Raw genomic sequence first — 12,204 nt, 5'->3', positions numbered from 1 at the left:
AATTAATTCAGAAAAGAGTTTATATTTTTATTCATTTTGCTATTTCAACTTGGAACATCCCATGCCTCTATGTTTATCTAAGATGTCTTCCATATCTCCAGACTGTTCTGTACCTTTTTGCATATGATCTTGTTTCTCCTGACGGTTCCTGGGGGCATCAGGACCTGGGGTGCTGGGAGCTCCCGGCCTCTGCACCCTCAAGGCTGTTCCTCCCACAGTAGGCAGCGGGCTGCCCTGGGAGGCTGTTGCGGGCTGGGGACCTGATCTAACCTGCATCCCAGGTCACTCTAGGATGAGGCTGCATGAGAACAGACTGCAAAGCCAACTGAGACTAAGACCTCTTTCCACTGCCTCACCTGCCTGAGCAGAGACCCTGCCTACTGCCAACACTGCATGGTGTATCTGCTTCTAATATAGGAGGCTGGAGTGTAAAGGACCCTCCACCAGCCCCTCCGTGCTGTGGATGGAGAGAAGAAATGCCCAGGCCACAAGGCCCCACTTCCTTCCAGTCTGCAGCCTGTGAGCAGTGGGCCCCAGGACCCCGTGAGCCAGGTCATCACTGTGCGGCCATATCTCCAACCCCCTTCTCCTCCACCAACTCCCATGAGGCCCTGCTTACTTCTCACAGCTCCAACCCACTGCACCCCTCAACCTTTGCACTTTCCTTCTGCAGCCCCACATGAACAGCCAAAACCCACAGTCTCATCAGGGGTGCCACCCTGAGTAGTAGGAGGAAGGAGCCAAGTGCCAGTCATTTCTGGAAAGGCAGTTTGGGCTTCATCTAAGAATGGACTGGGTAACCGTGCAACTCACCCTTCATCTAGGAAAGGACTGGGTAACCTTGCAACTCACCCTTCACCCAGGAATGGACTGGGTAAATGTGCAACCCACCTTCCATTTAGGAAAGGACTGGGTAAATGTGCAACTTCACCCACCCTTCACCTAGGAGTGGACTGGGTAAACTTGCAACTCACTCTTCCTCTAGGAAAGAGCTGGGTAACCATGCAATTCACCCTTCATCTAGGAAAGGACTGGGTAACCATGCAACCCACCCTTCATCTTAGAATGGACTGGGTAACCTTGCAACTCACCCTTCCTCTAGGAAAGAACTAGGTAACTGTGCAACTCACCCTTCATCTAGGAAAGGACTGGGTAACCTTGCAACTCACCCTTCATCTAGGAAAGGACTGGGTAACCTTGCAACTCACCTTTCCTCTAGGAAAGAACTAGGTAACCGTGCAACTCACCCTTCATCTAGGAAAGGACTGGGTAACCTTGCAACTCATCCTTCCTCTAGGAAGAAACTAGGTAACTGTGCAACTCACCCTTCATCTAGGAAAGGACTGGGCAACCTTGCAACTGACCCTTCCTCTAGGACAGGACTGGGTAACCTTGCAACTCACCTTTCCTCTAGGAAAGAACTAGGTAACTGTGCAACTCACCCTTCATCTAGGAAAGGACTGGGTAACCTTGCAACTCACCCTTTCTCTAGGAAAGAACTAGGTAACTGTGCAACTCACCCTTCATCTAGGAAAGGACTGGGCAACCTTGCAACTCACCCTTCCTCTAGGAAAGAACTAGGTAACTGTGCACCTCACCCTTCATCTAGGAAAGGACTGGGCAACCTTGCAACTCACCCTTCCTCTAGGAAAGGACTGGGTAACCTTGCAACTCACCCTTCATCTAGGAAAGAACTAGGTAACCATGCACTCACCCTTCATCTAGGAAAGGACTTGGCAACCTTGCAACTCACCCTTCATCTAGGAAAGGACTGGGTAACCATGCAACTCACACTTCATGTAGGAAAGGACTGGGTAACTTTGCAACTCACCCTTTATCCAGTAAAGGACTGGGTAACAGTGCAACCTCCCTTCTATTTAGGAATGGACTGGGTAAATGTGCAACTCACTCTTCCTCTAGGAAAGGACTGGATAACAACGAAACTCACCCTCCATGGAGCAGTTGCTCCCTGGGCACTGGGGCCAAGGTGTCCCTAAGGGAGTGTCTATGTTAAGAGACCTGGAAATACAGGGCTTGAAGCCTCTCACATCCATCCACACCATGTCTCCCTCACTCAAGGGGGCTCCCTGACACCCTTCCCCATTTTCAGGTCTCAGAATCTATGTATTTATTTCTACATAATAAAGTGTTCCAAAATGTGGCAGCATAAAATGATAAGCATCTCTTACCTTGCTGCCTCTGCGGGGTGAGGATCTGGACACAGCTGTGTGGGTGCCTTTGGCTCCAGGGCCCTCCTCAGGCTTCAGTGGAGTTGTTGGCCAGGGCTATGCTCTCATCAGAAAGCTCAACCGGGAGGTAATGACTTCCAAGTTCACACATGGTTCTCAGCAGGAATTTGTTCTTTGTGAGCTGTTGGTTGGAGTCCTCCTCCATTTCCCCACCTGTGGGTCTCTCCATGGGGCAGCTCACAGCATGGCAGCAGCACCATTAGAATGAACAAGGAAAAGCACTAACAAGGGCAAATGGGACAGAACCCAGGGTCGTTAAATGTATCTTGGAAGTGGCATCCCATCGCCATGGCCAAACTGTCTTGCTAGAGGCAAGTCCCAGGTCCAGACACGCTAGGGAAGAAGGTAGGGGATGGACACCGGGAAGGCATCATCAGGGGCCTTTGTCACTTGGTCACCCTCTCAAACAAGTGGCTCCTCCAGGCAGTAAACCCCGGCACGGGCATCGTTCCAGAGGTGCTACCACAGGGGTCCTTCATCTGGGGAAGCGGACAGGATGGGCAAATGCTTTCCCCTCGGTCCTCAGCATGACTCAGTCAAGGCAGGCCCCGCATGCCCTCCCATCTTCAGGGTCGGCACTGTTTCAAGGCCTGCTGCCTACGGGGCTGTCTGAGATGTGACTTTGGGGAATTGGGGCGGAAAGATTTCCGGGGCTCTCATCCCTTACAAAGGCAAGGCAGGTGTGGAGATTTTCAATTTTCTTTTTAATCAGGGTGGCACCCACTGGAAAATACCTGCCCGGTTATTCTGCAGAGCACTTGCCAAAGCTGAGTCCTGGGGAGACTTCGTTAAACCTGTGAAAGCTGCCAGGGCCCACAGAGTAGCAGCTCCCTGACCAGGACCACTCAGCACAGTGTCTCAGCCACAGCAGCCATGTATCCCCTCCCGGCTCCCCTTTCTTCCCTCTTCGTTCTCCCTTCCCTCACACACCCTACTCTCCTACCCACCCAAGGACCCTCCATTCTAGCCCTGCTCCCCCAACCCCCTTCCTGGCTGGGCAGTTGGCCCTCTTCTTCCTGGCAGCTTCTTCCAGGTTTGGAAATTGTCTTTGCTCCGTCACCTCTGAAGGCCAAGGACACATGCTCGGGGCTCTTGTTGGCTGCACCCAGGCAGAGCTTGACTTAGAATGGCCCGGGATGCAGTGAGAGAGAGGATGTGCCTGGTCTGCCCAGGGCAGAGAGGTGGGCAAGGGCTGCATGGTACAGCCCAGGTGCTGGGCTGGTACGAGAAGCTGGAGGGGAGTGCGTGGGGAAGGTTGGCTGGGCAGGATTAGGCAGCAGAGGTGGGGAGGGCAGCCCCGGGAGAGGCTGCGGGCAGAAGTACTCACTGGAGGCACCATATGGTCCAAATGGAGCCAGAGCACTGACTCTGCAGTCACCAGCAAAGACTTCGGTGTGGCCCTCGGGAACATTGTTTCTCGAAGGAGTCGGGAGGAGAAGAAAGTCACGTTTTCCAGTGTTTGCTGAGAACCTCCCAGGCTCCCATCCTGCAGAAGCTGGAGGAGCTGCTGTGTCTGTGATTAAAGAGCTCAGGGCTCCTCTGGGAGGTGACAGTAGGGACACGTGGCCAGGCTTGATTACTTTCCAGGATGGCGTGGAGGCCCAGGCCTTGTCCTCGGCCAGAGAGGGAGAAGTGTACCAGTACCCACAGCCACCGAGCCACTGCTGCCCTCTGATTCCCTCCTGGGTCCTCAGGTTGCTTAGCATTGCTGCCCAATAGAAGCCCAGTGTCCTGCAGGGAGGCCAGTCACAGATTATTTCCACCCAACTGCTAACCACAGCCCATGTGGGAAGCCACTGGAAATCATGCATGGTGAGAAGCATACAGTATTCCCAGGGCAGCCCCAGATTGGAGAAGAAAACTAGAAATCTCAGCTCCACAGTGCACAGCACCTGCCCCCTCAGGGCCTCCCAGGTGAGGCTGTGACATGAATCCCACTGGGCTTCAGACCCTGCCTAGACCTGGCCCTTCCTTCTCCCAGGAGAGTCCCCATCCAGCCCCAGCCAGGCCCTTCCCTCCGTGAAGCCTGTTTTCTGGAAGGAGTTGCAACTCACTCCCATCTCAGTGAGATCTGGGCCTGCAGTTTAGATGGGAGATAGGCTCATGGCAGAGTATGGGGCACTGGCTGAGCCCCTGAAGCCCCCAGACACTCAGCAGTGCTGTGGCAGAGAAGCTCCAGCTGTTGATGTGTGGGGTCTTCCCAGGTGACCTGGCACTTCACAGACTGAGTCCCCTAAGCCTGTGGAAAGACCCCAGCCCAGGTCAGATGGCCAGGGAGGAATCTGATTATTCCCACATGACAGGCATGGAAACTGAGAGTCAGGGAGAAGAGCCGGCCTTCCCACAGTCACAGTGATGACAGGGAGAGGAGAAGGGATGTGAGCGCCAACATTCTCAGACCCAGACCAGGATGCTCTCCACCGTGGCATCCCTCTGCATGTCTTTCCCTTCCAGCAGGAATTCCACCTGTACCTCCAGGGTGGGCATCGGGGTCTACTCACAAGTCACATTATCACACTGCACTTCTGCCCACTCTCAGTGAGCACAGCAGGGGAGACAGTCAAGAAGGAAAACCATAACAGGGACAGATGCTCTCAGGATGCAAGGTTGGGGGCCCTTGAGGGAGAACACATGGGCCCTCCAGAGGCGTAGGAGATGCTAGGAGAGGCTGGCATTGGGGCTGGATGTGGAAGAAGAGTGCACTTTCGAACAGCAAGAAAGTACAATGTGCTGGGGCCAAGCAGGCCATCTCCCCAGGGGTCAGGTCATGGGGCACACCTGAAGGCAGGGTAATGACAGAAGATAAAGGCAGGCTGAACAGGGCCCCGTGATTGGTCCCTGAATGCTGTACTGGGTTGAATGTCCCTCAAATTTATGTCTACCTGGATCCTGTGACCATAACCTCATCTGGAAACAGGGTCTGATATGGTTTGGCTTTGTGTCCCCACCCAAATCTCAGTGTTGGAGGAGGGGCCTGGTGGGAGGTGATTGGAGCAGTGGGGTGGATTTCTCCCTTGCTGTTCTTTTGATAGTGAGTGAGTTCTCATGAGATCTGGTTGTTTAAGTATGTGGCACCTTCCCCTTTGCTGTCTTCCTCCTGCTCCAGCCATGTAAGACATGCCTGCTTCCCCTTCACTTTCTGCCATGATTGTAAGTTTCCTGAGGCCTCCCTCAGCCATGCTTTGTGTACAGTCTGCAGAATTGTGTCAGTTGAACCTCTTTCCTTTACAAGTTACCGAATTTCAGGTATTTCTTCATAGCAGTGTGAGAACAGACTAACACAGGGCCATTGCAGATATAATTAGTTAACATGAGGTCATACTGAATTAGTGTGGCCCATTAGTGTGGTGTCCTTGTAAACAGGGAAATTTGGACACAGGCATACAGAGGGAAGACAGCCATGTGAAGACGGAGGCAGAGATTGGAGTGATGCTGCCACAAACCAAGGAACACTGAAAACTGCTGGGAATCACCAGAAGCTGGAAGAATCAAGGAAAGATTCTCCCCTAGAGCCGCTGGTGGGAGCATGTCAATGTTCCATTAGTATCAGAAAGAAGAGGAGCAGGTGTGCAGTGGCTGCATGGTCCTCGGGGATCTTCCAGAGGAGAGTTTCAGGAGGGAAGCAGGAGGACATGGCCAGGTTGAAGGTGATCAAGGAGGGTGGATGGAGGGAAATCAAGGCAGCAAAACAGACTTCTCTGAAGTGTGAAGGAATGATGTAAAACACAGCAGAGTTAGGGAAGTTTCATTTTGTGTATTAGTTATCTATGGCTGTGTAACAAATTACCCCAAAATGTAGCAGCTTAAAACTTTGTTCTTTGAGATAGGGTCTTGCACTGTTGCCAAGGCTGCAGTGCAGTAGCCTGATCTCAGCTCACTACAACCTCAGCCTCCAGGGCTCAAGCCATCCTCCCACCTCAGCCTCCTGAGTAGCTGGGACCACAAGCAAGCACCATCATGCCTGGCTATTTTTTGTATTTTTTGTAGAGGTGGGGTTTTGCCATGTTATCTAGGCTGGTCTCAGACTCCTGGGCTCAAGCAATCTATCTGCCTTGGCCACCCAAAGTGCTGAGATTACAGGCATGAGCCACTGTGCCAGACCCAGCACATACCCATAAGCTTAGAGTTCCTGTGGGTCTGGAATCTGAGCGCAGCTTAGCTTGGTGCCTCTTGCTGTCTGTCAAGGCTGTAATCCAGGCATCGGCTGCTGCTGCAGTCATCACAGGGCTGGTATGGGGGCATCTGCTTCTGAGCTCACATCCATGGCTGCTGCCAGGATCTGGATTCTTGCGGGCTGTGGCCAGAGGCACCTGTTCCTTTCCGTGTGGACCTCTCCATAAGGCTGCTCACAATGTGGCTACTGGCTACCGTCAGAGGGAGTGAGGGAGAAAGAGGGAGAGGAGAGGATAAGAGAGCACTTGGAGGGCCAGCAAGACAGAACCTGTCTTCTTGTAACCTAATCCAGGAAGTGACATATTCTGCTCTTTAGAAGTGAGTTACTAGGTCCAGCTCACACCCCAGGGGTGGGGATTACACGAGGGCCTGGGATACCACAGGGCAGGGGCTTAAGACCCCATCTCAGTGGTGGGCTCAGGAGGCTCTGGGGAGTTGGGGAGGTGGGGAAGGGAGGAGAAGCACAGGCCTGGATGGGAGGGGGTGCCTTTAGGGAGGAGGAGACGTTCGGCTTCTTGGATAGGAATCAAAAAATGAGAACATGCGCATGGAAAAGAGAATCGATGTAAATCTGTCTGCAATCTTATTTTTTCACTCAATATTTTATGGATCCTGTTTTTATGTGGTCTTCACTGGTGGAAACAGCTTTTCATAAATCTCTGTCTGGGCTTCCCAACAGACTGTCAGCAGTTCCATCCTAGGGCTGGCACGGGTGGGGCCAAGACAAATCTTCCCCTGGGCTGGAGTGCAGCAGGAGCCCTCCCAGGGCACGGGGCTGGGAGAGATCTTTCTCATCCTGCACTGGATCCTCCTGGGCTGCAGGGGGCGCCACAGAAAGTCAGGTGGGGTGGGTGCTCCTGTGTCCATCTGCGCTTCGGTTTCTGGTGTGTGCGGCTGTTTCCAGAGCGCTCCCGCCCTTGTGCTGGCCCAGGGCCCCTGGCCAGAAGGACCCCTCCTTGCCATGGAGCGCTGATGCGGGGTCTGGGCCTGCATCACCCAGCCAAGGGCCCTGGGGCCAGTAGCCTTGGGAAGATGCCTGGGCCTCGAGACCCACCTGGACGTGGGAGTTGTTTCGTGGCCTGGTCCAAGCCTGACTCCAAGTCTAAACCGGATCTAAACCTTTGCCAAGAGCTGGCGAGATGGAACATCCCAGTATTTACCCAGCCTTCTCCTAGAGCTCCATCCCGTGGCCCCATCACCATGACAGCCTCCTAACAAAGGAGGAAACACTTCCAGGGGGTCCCACCTCCTCTCACGGCTGCCGAGTTGGCCTCGTGATTTGAAGAACACAGTGCATTTTATTCTAAGGTTGGGTCTTATTACCCAGGGAAGCTGCTGGACATACAGAGCTATTTTAAAGGAGCAGAAATAGAACAGAAGAAACAGTCTTCCTGCACATTTCTTGCTATTCATAATATTACCCTCTGCGAAGCTTTGATGGTGGAAAGGTTGAAGATGCTGGCTGGTTTGAAATACTGGACCTCCCTGGAGGGACCCTCTGACCCCATGTGTTGATTAATCTTATTCTGGAACATCCATGGCGCTGACTCCACTCCCCTTGGTGGATGTGGCCACACAGGCTCCCATACCCAGTTTTCTCTCAGAATGTAGTTTCTTTGCCCAGAGTTGCTTCTCTCTCTCCTTGAGGCTTCTGCAGTGAAAATGGACATCTCCCTGGCCACTCACTCGAGCCCTACTGCAGTGGCTGAAAACACTTTCAAGGAACCAGCCAACAGCCCCAAGAGAGGAGCCACTTGCGGCCATCAGCAGGGATTAGGAAGCTCACACCTGGACAAGTCAAGCGCTCCCCAGTGGTTGCAGAGAGACAAGAGCTCTTGGGCCATTTTTGTCACAGCTCACTACTCACACAGAGAGATGTGAAACCATGACCTTCCAGAAGACTCTGCCTAGTCATTGATGGAGGCTTGGGCACTGTGAACACATCTGTTATATATTTCCATCCAACAGCTGGTGAGAAAAGGAGAGATTTGTTTTATTCCAACATATAGACTCTTCCCAGGGAAGATTAGGGATCTTCTAATCCCTGCTGATGGCTGCAAGTGCCTCCTCTCTTGGGGCTGTTAGCTGGTGCCTTCATCTGTGCCCTCATCTGCCCCTCCAGGCTTCTTAATTGCAAGGCCAGGCTGTCACATCCTCAGCCTCTAGACCATGAGCTCCTGGCGTTCCTCTTCATGATGCCTGCAGAGAGGGTCCCAGACACTGACAGACACCAGGGGAGCATTGTGAGTACAGGATGCATTGAAAGCTGAAGAAGCTGCTCTCTAAAGGGGAGAGTAGAGCTGGAGACCTTCCACATGTCTGATTTGCTCTTCTGCCCATAAGGGGATGTGAGATAAGAAGGCAGGACAGAGTAAGGATGAGAATCAATGAGCCAGGATGGGATCGATGTCATGGAAGAGCATCCATAAGACCCAGCAGAAGCTTTGTAACGGGAATGCCTCATCTCCCCTGAAGGTGCCCAGACCAGGTTACTCAGCCCAGCATTTCGGCAACTCTAAAGCAGAGGGATTCCTATTCAGAGACCTCACAATCTGGAGATACTGGAAAGGTGGAGAATAAAGAGGTGCCCAGAATAGAGATTGTTCAAGGCAGCACATAATACGGACAGAAAACATGAGCTTTCCTGGTGGGATGTTAAAGGGGGAGAGGTCGGGGAGATGGCATGCTCACACACTGTTGGCAGAAACATGAAGTGAAACAAGCTTTCTGGAAGATAAGCTCTGTAACAAAGTGGAAGGGCTTATAGAAATGCACCTGAGTGAAATAGATGCCAGGCAAATGTATGAAGATGGTCACTGCAGCATTGTTCAGAATACTGATATAAGTGAAAATGTCTAATAGGCATTTCAGTGCTCCCTTCCCTAAAAAAAAATAAAAAATAAACATAAATAAAAAACTACAAGTAAACAGAAAACCAGTAAGGACATAGAAGACTTGAATACACTTATCAAAAAACCTGACAACTAACATTTGGAGACCCCTCCACCCAACAACAGCAGAATGCATATTCTTTTCAAGTGCACATTTTAACCAATATAGGCCATATTCTGAACTGTAAGAAAATGGCATGAATTTGAAAGCATTCAAGGAATACAAAGCATGTTCCTTAGCAAAAATGGAATTAAAATATAATTCAATAACAGAAGGATATCTGGAAATTCACAAGTATTTGGAAACTAAATAACATACCTTTTAATACCCCATGATTCAAAGATGAAATCAAAGGAAAACAACAAAAAAGTCTGAACTAAGTGAAAGTGAAAACACAGCATGTCAAATTGTGTAGGTGCTGCTAATGTAGTATTTATATAGCACTAAATGCCTGTATTAGAAAAGAAGAAAGGTTTCAGATCAATGACCTAATCTTCCACTTTAAAAAACTAGAAAAGAAGACTGAACTAACCCAGTGTAAATAGAAGAAAAAGACTCATGATTATAGTGGAAATCAATGAAATAGAAAACAGAAAAAAATAGAGAAAAATCGATGAAACCAAAAGCTAGTTCTTAGAGTAGGTCAGTAAAAATGACAAATCTCTGGCCAGATTTATCAGGAAAAAAGAGAGAAGACACAAATTACCAATATCAGGAATGAGGAGATGACGTCATGACAGATTCTACAGATACCAAAAGGATAATAAGGGAATTTGATGAAAAGCTTTATGCTAATAAATCTGACACCTTAGATAAAATGAACAAATTCCCGAAATTACAAAAGCTCACTCAAACAGAAATACGTACCTTTATAACCATATATCTGTTAAAGAAATTGAATTTATAGTTAAAAGCCTCCCTACCAACATAACTTCAGGTCCAGAAGTCTTCACCGAAGAATTCAACCAAATATGAAAAGAGGAACTCAAGCCTTTCTACACCAACTCCCCAGAATATTGAAAAGGAGAGAGCATTTCCCCACTCATCCTATGAAACCAACATTACCCTGTTACTAAAATCTGACAAAGACAGATACAGTGGCTCACATCTGTAATCCCAGCACTTTGGGAGGCCAAGGCAAGCTAATCACTTGGGCCCAGGAATTCAAGACCAGCCTGGACAACGTGGCAAAACCTTGCCTCTACAAAAAACACAAAAAAATTATCCTGGCATGGTGGTGCATATCTGTAGTCCCAGCTACTTGGAAGGCAGAGGTGGAAGGGTCACCTGGGCCTGGGAAGTTGAGGCTGTAGTGAACCAGAGGTGGCACCGCTGCACTCCAGCCTGGGCCACAGAGTAAGACCCTGTCTCAAAAAAAAAAAAAAAACAACAACAACAAAAAAGAAAACGAAAACAAAACAAGAAAACTACAAACTGCTATCTACAAACTGCTAGGTCATTATAGACGTCACAGTTCTTAGCCAAATTTTAGTCAACTGGACTCAATAATATATAAAAAGGATAACTCATTATTACCAAGTATGGTTTACCCCAGGCATGCTAGTTTGGTTTAACATTTGAAAATTAATATTAAACTAAAAAAGGGAAAAAAACAAACCATATGACTACCTTAATAGATGCTGAAAATGCATTTGACGGAATTCAATATTCATCTCTGATTAAAAAAAAAAGCTCTGAGCAAGTTAGTAGTGAAATAGAACGCTCACAACCTATAAAGCACATCTATGAACAACCCATAGCTAACATCACACTTAGATAGGGAAGAACAATGTTTTCTCTATAAAATCAGAAAAAAGGCAAGGACACCTGCTCTCATTCTGTCTATTCAACATTACACTGGAGGTTCTTGTCTGTCTAATAAGTCAAGAAAGAGAAATTAAAGGGATCTAGATTGGAAAAGAAGTTAAACTGTCTTTCTTTGTAGACAACCTGATCATCTCTGTAGAAAATCCAAGGGAGACTATGAAAAAGTCACTATAACAAGTAATTAAGTCATCAAAGTTGCAGGATAGAAAATCGACATATCAAAATTAACTGGATTTCTATATCCTGGAAACAAATAATTGGAACTTGAAATTTTAAAATTTCATTTTCAATAGCGTCAAAATATGAAATGTTTAGGGACAAATCTGACAAACAATGTATAAAACCTGTACTCTGAAACCACAAAACATTGCTGAGAGACATTTGAAAACTAAAAAATGGAGTGAGACCCCATGTTCATGGGCCAGAAGACTCAGTATTGTCAAGATGCTGATCCTCCTCATTTAGATATGTATTGTCAGTGCAATCTTAATCAGAGGTCCCATCGGGATCATTTGAAGAAGTTGACAAGCTGATTCATTTGGAAGCATAAAGGGACCAGGATGGCCAAAACAACATAGAAAAAGAAGAATGAAATTGGAGGACCAACACTACCTGGCTTCAAGACTTATTATAAAGCTACAGTAACCAAGACTGTGATATTACTGTAAAGATAGACAAACAGATCGATAAAACCGAATAGTGTAAAAAATAAACCCACATATATATGATCAGCTGACTTATGACAAAGATGCAGAGATCATTCAGTTTATCAGGTTTATCAGTTTATCAGAATTTAGTTATTCAATTTTGAGAGAAAAGCTTAAAATGATGCTGGAATTAATTGATATTTATTTGAATTTTTAAAAATCTATTTCAGGCAGGAAGGGTGGGAGGAAAGGGTTACTAAACACAAGGAAACTTATGGTGGTAACAGACACATCCGTCGTCTTGTTTGTGGTGCTGACTTTATGGGTCGTGCGTGGGTCAAACATCATCAAGGTATTTTTAAATACGAGCAGTTCATTGTATGTCAAAAATTGCCTTTAAGACCCTAATGGATCAC

Source organism: Pongo abelii, chromosome 11, assembly GCF_028885655.2.
Source record: "Pongo abelii isolate AG06213 chromosome 11, NHGRI_mPonAbe1-v2.0_pri, whole genome shotgun sequence".
NCBI classification, from domain to species: domain Eukaryota; kingdom Metazoa; phylum Chordata; class Mammalia; order Primates; family Hominidae; genus Pongo; species Pongo abelii.
Note: the sequence above shows the minus strand (reverse complement) of the source record.